The sequence below is a fragment of the Natrix helvetica genome (genome assembly GCF_964273705.1).
Source record: "Natrix helvetica genome assembly, chromosome: 5".
NCBI classification, from domain to species: domain Eukaryota; kingdom Metazoa; phylum Chordata; class Lepidosauria; order Squamata; family Natricidae; genus Natrix; species Natrix helvetica.
The window spans coordinates 142,849,182-142,863,592 of record NC_138551.1 but is presented as its reverse complement, the minus strand read 5'-3'; the positions used below and the strand labels follow the sequence as shown (position 1 = coordinate 142,863,592).

General features: G+C 43.3%; 1 long non-coding RNA gene across 1 annotated transcript; it reads right to left on the bottom strand.

The window, feature by feature from the left end:
- Positions 1 to 3,783: 3,783 nt before the first annotated feature.
- On the bottom strand, positions 3,784 to 12,302 carry LOC309392767. Its single transcript, XR_014175488.1, has 3 exons — positions 12,190 to 12,302; positions 7,941 to 8,015; positions 3,784 to 3,890 (listed from the first exon to the last, which is right to left on the bottom strand). It is a non-coding gene; the product is annotated as an uncharacterized lncRNA (long non-coding RNA).
- Between the last annotated feature and the right edge of the window lie 2,109 nt (positions 12,303 to 14,411).

The following is a 14,411-nucleotide window of genomic DNA, read 5'->3' as shown; positions in this document are numbered from 1 at the left end:
AGCGAGGGGACGGAGGAGGGAGGGAGGGAGAGAGAGAGAGATGATAGGTAGGTAGGTAGGTAGGTAGGTAAGTAGGTAGGTAGATGATAAATTATAGATAGAGATAGAGATAGAGATAGAGATTAGGCAAGACAGACAGACAGACAGACAGACAAACAGAGATATGTAAATAAATACATACCGTGGATAGAGAGAGGGGGAGAGATATGATAGATAGATAGATAGATAGATAGATAGATAGATAGATAGATAGATAGATAGATAGATAGATTGATAGATAGATGATAGATAGATGATAGATATAAATAATTAGATAATTAGAGATATAGATAGATTAATGAGAGAGAGAGAGAGAATAAGAGAGACAGGGGGATTAGACAAGACAGACAGACAGAGATACGTAGATAGATACATACTGTAGATAGATAGAGGGAGAGAGGGAGAGATATGATACATGGACAGACAGACAGATGATACATAGATACATAATTAGGTAATTAGATAATTAGAAAGAGAGATGATAAATGAGAGAGAGAGAAAGAGAAAGAGAGAGAGAGAGAGATATTAGACAAGACAGACATATGTAGATACATATCGTAGAAAGAGAGAGGGAGGGATATGATAGATAGATAGATAGATAGATAGATAGATACATACATACATACATACATACATACATACATACATACATACATAATTAGGTAATTAGAGATAGAGATACAGTATATAGATGATAAACAATAAGAGAGAGAGAGAGAATGGCAGATAATTTTGATCCCTGCTTTTATGGTAAATTTGGAATCATCAGTTTGAAAACTGCAGAATTATCTATCATTTATATCTATAATCTGTCTGTCTATGTCTGTCTGTCTGTCTGTCTGTCTGTCTGTCTGTCTGTCTGTCTGTCTGTATCCATCCATCCATCCATCCATCCATCCTATCTATCTATCACCTTTTTAAAAAATCTATTTTTAATGTATTTAAGTTTTTAATATTTAATCACATTTCCCCTGGCCCGCCACCTATTTGGCAACCATTAATATTGGGGGAAAAAGAACTACATTAGCAGGCAACCTAGTTTTGGAATCAGCCCATCTTTGTTACTGATATCAAAGGTTGTTTGATAGGTTTATTGTGTGTGCCCCAGGGTTCACAGCCAGCCTTGTGCCTTCACATGAAACACATCCCCTGAAAAAAAACTAAACGTAACAGGTTAACACGCTTAAGTGTGTTCTGTGAATGCAACCAGAAAATGGTAGAACAAGTTTGGTAGGAGCTCTGTGTTCGAAATGCGAAGTCCAGATGGACTATGGATAATGTATAGAGGTCTCCCAGCCAATCAGGAGATTGGGGAGGGGCCAGAAGGGTCAACCGCAAAGAAAAGGCCAATCCCCTGTTTCGGAGACCCACCTATGCAAATGAGAAAGCTGGTTGCCACAGCACCATCTAGTGGACCAAGGCTGCAACTGGAATGGAGCTCATTGTGAAGGGTGCCTCTGAGCAGATGCAGAAGGCCTTTCCTTTCCTCCCTCGCCACTTTTTTCCTCCCTGCCCCCCCCCTTTTTCTTTTTGAAGCGTCGTACCATATTCCACCCGAGTCACATGGGATGTCGAAATGTACCGTGGAGAGGGAGGGAATAAAAAGAGACAATTAAAGAGGTCCACTTCAAGCGTGATACGATCTTAATTGGTTTTGTTCGTACACGATTGTCCATTAAAGGCGGCTGTGTAAACCCAAAAGGAGAAGTGATAAACACAGCGATGGAAGTTTTTCAAAGCGTGAAGAATCCGGGACTAAAAAGGAGACCTCAGACAGGATTAGAGGGAGGGAGGGAGGGAGGGAGGGAGGGAGGAAAGAAAGAAGGAAGGAAAGAAGGAAAGATAGAAAGAAAAGGAAGGAAGGAAAGAAGGAAAGGCAGGAAGGAAGGAAAGACAGAAAGCAGGAAGGAAAGAAGGAAAGAATGATAGAAGGAAGGAAAAAACAAAGGGATAAGGGAAAGAAGGAAAAATAGAAAGAAGGAAGAAGAAAAGAAGGAAGGAAAGATAGAAAGAAGAAAGGAAGGAAGAAGAAAAGAAGGAAGGAAAGGAAGGAAAGAAGAAAGGAAGAATGGGAAGAAAGAAATGATAAAAAGAAGGAAGGAAGAAGAAAAGAAGGAATGGAAAGAATGAAAGGAAGGAAAGAGAAAGAAGGAAGGAAGGAAAGAAGAAAGGAAAGGAGGAAGGAAAGTTAGAAAGAAGGAAAGAAGAAGAAAAGAAGGAAGGAAAGATAGAAAGAAAAGGAAGGAAGAAAAGAAGGAAGGGAAGGAAGGGAAGATAGAAAGAAGGAAGGAAAGAAGAAAGGAAAGAAGGAAAGATAGAAAGAAGGAAGGAAAGGAAAGATAGAAGGAAGAAAGGGAAGAAGAAAGGGAAGAAAGGAAAGAAGTAAGAAAGAAGGAAGAAGAAAAGAAGGAAGAAAAGACAGAAAGAAGAAAGGAAAGAAGAAAGGGAAGAAAGGAAAGAAGGAAAAATAGAAAGAAGGAAGAAGAAAAGAAGGAAGGGAAGAAGGAAGGGAAGGAAAGAAAGAAAGGAGGAAGGAAAGAAGTAGTTAGAAAGAAGAAAAGAAGAAGAAAAGGAAGGAAGGGAAGGAAGGAAAGATAGAAAGAAAAGGAAGGAAAGAAGAAAGGAAAGATAGAAAGAAGGAAGGAAGAAGAAAAGAAGGAACGGAAAGAATGAAAGGAAGGAAAGAGAAAGAAGGAAGGAAGGTAAGAAGAAAGGAAAGGAGGAAGGAAAGTTAGAAAGAAGGAAAGAAGAAGAAAAGAAGGAAGGAAGGAAAGATAGAAAAAGAAGGAAGAAAAGAAGGAAGGGAAGGAAGGGAAGATGGAAAGAAGGAAAGATAGAAGGAAGGAAGGAAGGGAAGAAGAAAGGGAAGAAAGGAAAGAAGGAAAAATAGAAAGAAGGAAGAAGAAAAGAAGGAAGAAAAGATAGAAAGAAGAAAGGCAGGAAGGCAGGAAGGAAAAACGGAAAGAAGGAAAGAAGCAAAGAAGAAAGGGAAGAAGGAAAAATAGAAAGAAGGAAGAAGAAAAGAAGGAAGGGAAGAAGGAAGGGAAGGAAAGAAAGAATGGAGGAAGGAAAGAAGGAAAGTTAGAAAGAAGGAAAGAAGAAGAAAAGGAAGGAAGGGAAGGAAGGGAAGATAGAAGGAAGGAAGGAAGAAGAAAAGAAGGAACGGAAAGAATGAAAGGAAGGAAAGAGAAAAAAGGAAGGAAGGAAAGAAGAAAGGAAAGATAGAAAAAGGAAGGGGGAGGGAGGGGCTGGAAGAGGAGGGGATATGTCAGATGCCCCAATCCCCCCTTGGGAAGAGGACAATGGATCTACAGAGGGCATCTGGCCTCTGCCCTGCCCTCCTGCCCTCCGGGGAAACCAGTCCGAAGAGAGAAGGGAGCTTTGCCAGGGGGGGAAAGCTCCCTGCCATGATCCAAAAGGCAGATCAGGCATCGGACGAAACACTAAACCAGGGGTGTCCAAACTTGGGAACTTTAAGACTTGTGGACTTCAACTCCCAGAATTCCCCAGCCAGCTGGGAGTTGAAGTCCACAAGTCTTAAAGTTCCCAAGTTTGGACACCCCTGCACTAATCGCTTCCAACAGAGAGGAGGCAGGAAAGAGACACCAGCCACACCTTCGGGGGGGGGGGGAGGAAAACAGGGCTTTGGCTGTGCCCTACCTGCACTCTCAGAGGCTCCCTGACCCCCCCCCCCCAGAAAAGGCGCATAGAATGCCTTGTGGGGAGTTGGGGGGCTCCTCATCTCTCCAGGGCCAACAGCATCCATCTCAATTTCAGTTGATTTCTGAGGATTTATTCAGTTCTTCTTCTTCTTTCTTTTTTTCTGCTTTTCGTTTTGCTCACTGCTGCACCTTTTGAGATGGAAGAGAAAGATCCGTCTCAGGTTCCCATCAGGGTTTTTTTTAAAAATGCAATATATAGATATTATGCCTGTGCCCACATGTAGGTGCAGGCCTGTGCATTTGTGTGTGTGTATATAATTTATATATGCAATATATTTCTATCTCTTTCTGTTTCTATCATCCGTCTGTATCTCTCTATCTGTATCTGTCTATCATCCATCTCTCGCTCGCTTGCTCCCTCTCTCTTTATCATCCATCTTTCTCCTTCCTTCCCTTTCTCTCTATATCGTCCATCTCTCCCTCCCACCCTCCCTCTCTCTATCATCCATCCATCTCTCTGCCCCTCCCTCGCTCTCTCACTATTATCCATCTCTCTCTCCCTCTCCCTCCCTCGCCCCTTCTCTCTATCATCCATCTCCCTCTCCCCCCCTCCTTCCCTCTCTCTATTATCCATCCATCTCTCTCCCTCTCCCTCCCTCTCTCTCTGTCTATTATCCAACTCTTTCTCTGTGTGTCTATCATCCATCTCTCCCTCCCTCTCCCTCCCTCAACCCTTCTATCATCCATCTCCCCCTCCCTCTATTATCCATCCATCTCCCTCCCTCTCTCTGTCTATTATCCATCTCTCTCTATGTGTCTATCATCCATCTCTCTCTCCCTCTCCTTCCCTCACCCTTTCTCTCTATCATCCATCTCTCTCTCCCTCTCCCTCCCTCCTCTATTATCCATCCATCTCTCTCCCTCTCCTCCCTCTCCCTCTGTCTATCATCCATCTCTCTCGCTCTCTCCCTCCATCTCCCTCTGTCTATCATCCATCTCTCTCTCTATATATATATATATCATCTATCTCTCTCCCTCCTCTCTCTCTCCCTCTCTATTATCCATCTCCCTCTCTCTCTCCCTGTCTATTATCCATCTCTCTGTGTGTCTATCATCCATCTCTCTCCCTCTCCCTCCCTCACCCCTTCTCTCTTCCATCTCTCTCTCCCTCCCCCTCCCTCCCTCTCTCTATTATCCATCCACCTCTCTCCCTCTCCTCCCTCTCCCTCTGTCTATCATCCATCTCTTTCTCCCTCTCCCTCCCTCCCTCTCTCTATTATCCATCCATCTCTCTCCCTCTCCCTCCCTCTCTCTCTGTCTATTATCCAACTCTTTCTCTGTGTGTCTATCATCCATCTCTCCCTCCCTCTCCCTCCCTCAACCCTTCTATCATCCATCTCCCCCTCCCTCTATTATCCATCCATCTCCCTCCCTCTCTCTGTCTATTATCCATCTCTCTCTATGTGTCTATCATCAATCTCTCTCTCCCTCTCCTTCCCTCACCCTTTCTCTCTATCATCCATCTCTCTCTCCCTCTCCTCCCTCCTCTATTATCCATCCATCTCTCTCCCTCTCCTCCCTCTCCCTCTGTCTATCATCCATCTCTCTCGCTCTCTCCCTCCATCTCCCTCTGTCTATCATCCATCTCTCTCTATATATATATATATATCATCTATCTCTCTCCCTCCTCTCTCTCTCCCTCTCTATTATCCATCTCCCTCTCTCTCTCCCTGTCTATTATCCATCTCTCTCTGTGTCTATCATCCATCTCTCTCCCTCTCCTCCCTCTCCCTCTGTCTATCATCCATCTCTCTCTCCCTCCCCCTCCCTCCCTCTCTCTATTATCCATCCACCTCTCTCCCTCTCCTCCCTCTCCCTCTGTCTATCATCCATCTCTTTCTCCCTCTCCCTCCCTCCCTCTCTCTATTATCCATCCACCTCTCTCCCTCTCCTCCCTCTCCCTCTGTCTATCATCCATCTCTTTCTCCCTCTCCCTCCCTCCCTCTCTCTATTATCCATCCACCTCTCTCCCTCTCTTCCCTCTCCCTCTGTCTATCATCCATCTCTTTCTCCCTTTCCCTCCCTCTCTCTCTGTCTATTATCCATCTCTCTACACCCAAGGGCATTATGGGATTTTTCTAGAAAGCTGTCCCGTCTGCCCCCCCCCCCCCCCTCATTGGTGGGTGCTGTGCCAAGGGATAGAGAGAATGGAAAAACCAGGCACTCTTAAGTGGCAAAATTTACTGGTGGGAATTGGATCAAAATATCTCGGGCTTTCCAGGTGAAAGAGAGTTTAATTAAGTGGATCAAAATAAATCGTCATTTGCCTCCTGATGTAAAAACCGATGCAGTGGTTTTTTTCCTTTGGCACCAACAACTGTATTTTGGGCCCCTCTCTATTATCTCGGCACCCAGGCCGAGTGCATTTTGAGACTTTGAGACATGCAAGAGAGAGAGAGACAGAGACAGAGATGGATAATAGAGAGGGAGAGAGAGAGGAGGGAGAGAGAGAGATGATATATATAGAGAGAGAGATGGATGGTAGACAGAGGGAGAGGGAGGGAGAGGGAGAAAGAGATGGATGATAGACAGAGGGAGAGGGAGGAGAGGGAGAGAGGTGGATGGATAATAGAGAGAGGGAGGGAGGGGGAGGGAGAGAGAGATGGATGATAGAGAGAAGGGGTGAGGGAGGGAGAGGGAGAGACATGGATGATAGACAGGGAGGGAGAGAGAGAGAGATGAATAATAGAGAGGGAGAGAGAGGAGGGAGAGAGATAGATGATATATATATATAGAGAGAGATGGATGATAGACAGAGGGAGAGGGAGGAGAGGGAGAGAGATGGATGGATAATAAAGAGGGAGAGAGGGAGAGAGAGATGGATGATAGAGAAAAGGGGTGAGGGAGGGAGAGGGAGAGAGAGATGGATAATAGAAAGGGAAAGGGAGAGAGAGAGAGAGAGAGAGAGAGAGAGAGAGAGAGAGAGAGAGAGAGAGAGAGAGAGAGAGAGAGAGAGAGAGAGAGAGAGAGAGAGAGAGAGATATGCTGCAGCCCCCTGTGTGAAGGCCATTTTCTTGGCTTCAAATCCCCAACGCCCTGAACATCCTTTCATTGCACCATGAAATTCTCTCTTTGGCTTCTCTGCTCTCTTCTGCTTCCCTTGGCATTCTGGATTTTTATTTTTTATTTTATTTTTTAAAAAAGGAGCATTTTAAAAAAAATTATAATGCCATGTGAACCAGCTTAGAGGCTGTTGGACAATTGCAAATAATTTATGTCGCGAGACGCTGGCCCCCAAGAGAGAGAGAGAGAGAGGGGGGGGGAGGAATAATGAGAGTAGAATGGCGCCAATTTGCTTCACCTGTTCTTCTCCCTCAAATTTTCCTGGCACCAGATCTGGTGTGTTTAGACAAGGTCTCTTCGGAATATGCTGAGAATTGAGGGGGCAGGAGATCTCCTGCCTCCCCCCCCCATCTCCCAATTCCGTCTGCCCACCACCACCACCACCACCACCAGCCAGGCTTGGAGACCTTCGGAGAAATCTCACATTGGAGGGAAGGCGGGGGGGGGGCTGAGAGTGAAGATGCCCCCCCCCAAAGCCACCTGTCTCCTGTTTTCATAATTTTAATGTCGGAGAACACAGTTGATCCTGTGAAATGCACAGGAAGTGGGGAAAATGACGAACAAATTTGGGCTGGGGGGGGGGGGAAATCCTCAGATCTTCCCTCTCCCCCCCCCACCTCCTCCATCTCTCTTTGGCACCCTGAGTCAATTTTTTTTCTCCCAACGATGTCTTTGTTTTGCAACAGCTCACACAATTCAAACAATTCACACCCCAATTTTCTCGCCTAGAGAAATTCGGTGAAATACATTCCCTGAACAGTTCCTTGCACACACACAAATCCATCCCTTGTCAAACTGTTTGCAACCTTGGTTTTTCCACCCAAGAGGAGATTTTACATGCAACGGTTCTTCCCCCCCCCCCCCGCCTCCCCACTTCTACGAAATTGTCTGCCAGGCAGATATTTTATTCCACGTACTTGGATCTGTTTGTTCACCCAAGTGGCCGGCGGAAAAATTATTTCTGGATAGCATCTCTATCTCACAAGAAGCGTGTTTGCGGGGAAGCGATGCTTCTGTGGCTTTCATTTAAAATGCTTCTGTATTTAAATCCTATCAATAAAGGCTTAAATATAATTCTGGCAAACAAGAGAGAGAGAGAGAGGGGGGAAAAAATACCTGAAAAAGTGTCTTGATAACGTATTATTGTAATTATCCAAAACATTCCAGCTGCTGTTCTTTTTTTCAGGGACGCTGTGATTAAGAAGACAAACAGAGCATTAGCCTTAAGAGCAAATTCTTTACCCTGTTTAGATATAAATATTAAGCCGGTTCTGGATCCCCTTCGGAGCCACAAATATTGCTCAGAAATAATTTGGGAAGTGAAGCACAGTACATCAAAAGGAAATGTAATTTATCTCCTCAACTTCTGGCTTTCTACCTGCAAGGATTTGAAGAGAGAAAGGAGAAGGAGAAGGAGAAGAGAAGAAGAGAGGAGAAGAGGGGAGGGAGGGAGGAAGGATGGATGGATGGAAGGAGAGGTATGATGGATAGGAAGGAAGGAAGGAAGGAAGGAAGGAAGGAAGGAAGGAAGGAGAGAGATGGAGTTATATGATGGACGGATGGATGGATGGATGGAAGGAAGAAAAGGAAAGTAGGAAGGAGGGAGAGAAGGAAGGAAAGATTGAAAGAAAGAAGGAAGGAAGGAAAGAAGAAAGGAAGAAGAGAAGGAAGGAAAGATGGAAAGAAAGAAAGAAAGAAGGAAGGAAGGAGAGATATATGATGGCTGGGTGGAAGGAAGGAAGGAAGAAGGGAGGGATATGATAGATGGGTGGAAGGAAGGAGAGATATGAAGATATATGATGGATGGGTGGGTGGGTGGGTGGGTGGAAAGGAAAAAGGGAAAGGGGGAAGGAAGGAAGGAAGGAAGGAAGGAAGGAAGGAAGGAAGGAAGGAAGGAAGGAAGGAGAGATATGATGGATCGGTGGAAGGAAGACGAGATATGGAGATGGAGATGGATGGATGGATGGATGGATGGAAGGAGGGACGGAGGGAGAAGGAGGGGAGGGAGGGAGGGAGGGAGGGAAGGAAGGAAGGAAGGAAGGAAGGAAGGAAGGAAGGAAGGAAGGAAGGAAGGAAATCCCAAATGCACAATATCCCAACTGTTAATGAGATATAGGAAATATATTATGTGCCAGACGTGGGAACTGGCTGCTAAATTTGCAAGTACTTTCCAAAGAAATAGCAAACTAGGATTGTTAATGTTGGAGAGAAGGAAAAAATGGCCTGAAGCACAGCCCTCTGGGGTTTGTGCCACCTAACAGGGATGTTGTAATGGCCACGTGGTTGTAAGCCAGCAAATCTATGCCAATTAGAAAGAATTCGGTCATGTTTTCCACTAAACAAATCTGTTTGCATCAGAATTACTGCAGGCCGAGTGAAACAGCACCATCTGCTGGTCATTTCTGGTAACGGCCTATTGTAAACTCACCGGGTCAGAGTCCTCAAATTAGATTTATTTCTAGAATATTTTTTTGGGGGGGGAAAGACACCCCCCCCCAAAAAAAGAATGTAAAAGCCTATTCTGGGGTAGGGTAAAAGCATTTACTGCGAGAAAGCCATGCATTGGGGGGGGGGGGCGCTCCTGAAATAATGGAAAACGGGGTTGGACTAGATGACCTACAGCATCCCTTTCCAACTCTGTTAATGTTAATCTGTTAAAGTCACAAAAACGTATAAAATGGGCCGAAAAACACGGAACATCGACCCCGCCAGGTTGCCCACCCTGCCCAGAGACCCAACCCCAGGCAAGCTCCTGCATTGTTAGCAAAATGGCTGACCAAAGAAAAAAGTAAAATAAAATCAGAACACATGGGAAGGTTAAGATAGACTACTCCTCAACATGGAGGTTCCACTGACTGCTCTGCTAGCTGCTGAGAAACACCAAAGCATTTCCGGGCTGGCATTCCTGTTTTTCAGAGTGTAATTAAAGGTGGTCAGTAAAAGCTAACCCCACTGCTGTTGCCTCTTTTTCGGGATCTTAACGATAGACTGCTCCTAAACAGAGAGGCTCTACTGAGTCCTCAGTGGCCTGGCTCCTGCTCTAAAACTGCGCGGGGATCCCTAGATTAAACCAAGGCTTCTTCACCTGGGCATCTTTTTTAAGAGGCGTGGGCTTCAATTCCCAGAATTCCCCAGTTGAAAATAATGGAGGCGGCTGGGGAATTTGTAGTCCCTCCGGGTGGGGGGGCTGAACTACATTTCCCAGCATTCCGTTGGGCAGGATTTGCCTCAGCTGTGTGGCACACGTTTCTCCTTTTAAAATTTAATTTCAATGTAATTATTTATTTTGCCAAGCATGTATAGGAACAGATAGAAGTATAAACAGGATTATGAATGATTTTAAACATATATATTTTATTAAACGGAGGAAAAAGCAACACACAAGGATTAAAGGCCACATTATAGGAGTAATAAAGCTCAGGTTTTCAGTATAATATTTAAAATTTGAACATATTGTTTTTTTTTTTCCCTTTGGAAAAAGCAAACCCAAATCCTTCACAGTCCCAAATTATGCACCTTAAAAGAGTGTATATTTCCCGTTCAAGCAAAAATAATATCATAGCAATTCACACATCAATAAATATTGACTGTTTTTTTGCACCTCAGTTCATTTTCCCTTAAAATAATTTGGGAACATTTATCCCCCAAATTGGAGATTGCAAAGCCAGACTTATTTTAAGTGTTCCCTCCTTTTTATTTTTGCAAAAAAAAAAAAGGTGTTTTGAAAAACCCGAATCTCATTTGGAGCAGGTAGGAAAATATTAATAATCTACAGGTCTGAAAGGCTTGGAAGAAAAGAAGTTGGTCAACATTTTGACCTTTATATTTTGAATACATCAAAATATAAAATAGAATAGAATAGAATTCAGAATAGAATAGAATAAAAATTAGAATAGAATTCAGAATAGAATAGCATAGAATTAGAATAGAATAGAATATACTTCAGAATAGAATAGAACAGAATTCAGAATAGAATTAGAATAGAATAAAATAGAATTAGAATAGAATTCAGAATAGAATAGAATTAGAATAGAATAAAATAGAATTAGAATAGAATAGAATTAGAATAGAATTCAGAATAGAATAGAATAGAATTAGAACAGAATTCGGAATAGAATAGAATAGAACAGAACATGGAATATGGAATAGATTAGAATAGAATACATCAAAATATAAAATAGAATAGAATAGAATTCAGAATAGAATAGAATAAAAATTAGAATAGAATTCAGAATAGAATAGCATAGAATTAGAATAGAATAGAAAGAATAGAATATACTTCAGAATAGAATAGAATTAGAACAGAATTCAGAATAGAATTAGAATAGAATAGAATTCAGAATAGAATAGAACAGAATTCAGAATAGAATAGAATTAGAATAGAATAAAATAGAATTAGAATAGAATTCAGAATAGAATAGAATTAGAACAGAATTCAGAATTAGAATAGAATTCAGAATAGAATAGAATTAGAACAGAATTCAGAATAGAATAGAAATAGAATATGATAGAATTAGAATTAGAATTCGGAATAGAATAGAATAGAACAGAACATGGAATATGGAATAGATTAGAATGGAATATGGAAAGGAATGGAATAAAAGAGTAGAGTAGAGTAGAACAGAACAGAATAACAGAGTTGGAAGGGACCTTGGAGGTCTTCTAGTCCAACCCTGTGCTTAGGCAGGAAACCCTACACCACTTCAGACAAATGGATATCCAACATCTTCTTTAAAACGTCCAATATTGGAGCATTTACAACTTCTGGAGGCAAGTTGTTCCTCTGATTAATTGTTCTCACTGTCAGGAAATTTCAAGCCTTCCAACTCACTGCCATTTTTGGCAAATGACTGGCATCCATTTTTTAAACAAACAAACAAACACTATTATTTATTAAACCCATTTATATCCACAGGTGACTGTGCACAGCAGTGCCAGAAACAGTTAATAAATGCACTCAAAATGATTAAACACCAAATCGATCCTCTTCCATGAAAAGAGGGGGGGGACTTCTTTTATTCCTAAATTACAATTTAGGAGCTGAAGCCCCTTGACCAATTTATTTGGGGGGGGGGATTTCTGCTTTTTATGCCATTCCTGCACCAAAATTTTTGCTGTGTTTGCATTTCCCTGCTCCCACAGCAAGACCCCCCAACCCCTCCCTCAAACCCCCAATACGTGGGGGGAAACCCACTACCCCCCCCCCCAGTCTGCAAAAGAAAGGTCCCCAAAACAGCCAAGGGACCACACCGCTCTCCCCTTCCTGTTGCCAAGGCCTTTGGACTACCTCCCCCATCCTCCCCAGCCACCTTGCCCAATGTGCCCCCTCCCCAGAGGCAGGAAAGGGCTTTCTGAAAGGGCTCACCTGGCCCAGGGGGCTCCTCAGCCAAAGTTCAGTGCTGGGTGGGCCTGGGGCCACAGGGCTTTGGGGGGGGGGTCTCTAGGCCCAGGTGGGACCCCCTATTTTTCCCCAAAGCCCCGAGAAGCCCCTGCTGCCATGTCAGGCCCAGGTGAGGACAATTAAGGAATTAGACTCTGGAGTGGAGTCTTAAAGGGAACAGCTCTTTATTTTGATTTTTTAAAAAAATTATTATTATTTGGGCATTTGGGGCCAGCCTGGCACGAGGCTGGTTGGTGTTTAATTATTCTTTCAGCTCTGTTTCCTCGGCTCTTCGTGTGGCTGACTCTCCGGGCAGATCCAACAGGCAATAAAAGGGCAACACAACAAAATGCAACATTAACAGAGGGATATAATCTAGATCAAGTGAAGTACTAATACCACTCTACAAAGCCTTAGTAAGGCCACACCTAGAATCCTGCATCTAGTTTTGGTCCCCACACTGTACAAAAGATTATGACGGTCGCAGTGTCCCGGAGTCCTATGTTCCCCTTTTTGCGACCTTCTGATAAGCAAAGTCAATAACTGATTCACACTTATGACGGTCGCAGTGTCCCAGAGTCCTATGTTCCCCTTTTTGCGACCTTCTGACAAGCAAAGTCAGTAACTGATTCACATTTATGACGGTCGCAGTGTCCCAGAGTCCTATGTTCCCCTTTTTGTGATCTTCTGACAAGCAAAGTCAATAACTGATTCACATTTATGACGGTCGCAGTGTCCCGGAGTCCTGTGTTCCCCTTTTTGCGACCTTCTGACAAGCAAAGTCAATAACTAATTCACACTTACGACGGTCGCAGTGTCCCAGAGTCCTATGTTCCCCTTTTTGCGACCTTCTGACAAGCAAAGTCAATAACTGATTAACACTTATGACGGTCGCAGTGTCCCGGAGTCCTATGTTCCCCTTTCTGCGACCTTCTGACAAGCAAAGTCAATAACTGATTCACATTTATGACGGTCGCAGTGTCCCAGAGTCCTATGTTCCCCTTTCTGCGACCTTCTGACAAGCAAAGTCAATAACTGATTCACATTTATGACGGTCGCAGTGTCCCGGAGTCCCGTGTTCCCCTTTTTGCGACCTTCTGACGAGCAAAGTCAATAACTGATTCACACTTACGACGGTCGCAGTGTCCCAGAGTCCTATGTTCCCCTTTTTGCGACCTTCTGACAAGCAAAGTCAATAACTGATTCACATTTATGACGGTCGCAGTGTCCCAGAGTCCTATGTTCCCCTTTCTGCGACCTTCTGACAAGCAAAGTCAATAACTGATTCACACTTATGACGGTCGCAGTGTCCTGGAGTCCTATGTTCCCCTTTTGCAACCTTCTGACAAGCTAAGTCAATAACTGATTCACATTTATGACGGTCGCAGTGTCCCAGAGTCCTGTGTTCCCCTTTTGTGACCTTCTGACAAGCAAAGCCAATGGGGAAACCAGATTCACTCAATGACTGTGTTACTGATTTAACAATGGCAGTGATTCACTTAAGAAATGCGGCAAGTTGTAAAATAGGGCGAAACTCACAACTGTCTTGCTTAGTCACAGAAAGGTTGGGCTCAATCGCGGTCGTAAGTCGAGGACTACCTGTAACAGGAGCCACATGTCTAAATGTCTGGAGGAGAAGCATAAAAACATTGCTATGAATTACAAAGCAGAGGTCTGTTCTGTGACTGGCTAAGCGTTGTAGCCTGCCATCGGACAGTGAGGAGGTTGGGGAGGAACATGGGTCAGTCCTGGAGGCTAGGGAAGGTTTGGACGAGGGCTCTGCGTTGGAGACACAGACAGGGCCAAGGCTATCTGGCAGTGATCAGGTGATGTAAGGTTATAAGCTGTCAACTGTAAGCTGCTGCAATGGGGATGAATCAGCAATACAGGTATACTATTATTATTATTATTATTATTATTATTATTATTATTATTATTATTATTATTATTATTATTATTATTATTATTATTATTATTATTATTTTACCGTGCTTCTAGACCGCCCCCTCTCCCAAAAGGGACTCGGGGCGGTGTACGGTCCATGCAAAATATATCAAAATACAATAAAAAGTTGAATATGTACAGTTGGAATGGAGGAGGTTAAAATGGAATTAAAAGAACTGTACAGAGCCAGTATATATAAACATAAATTTAAATTTTAAACCCCTAAAACACACACAATAAATTAAAAACAATACCCCTAAAAT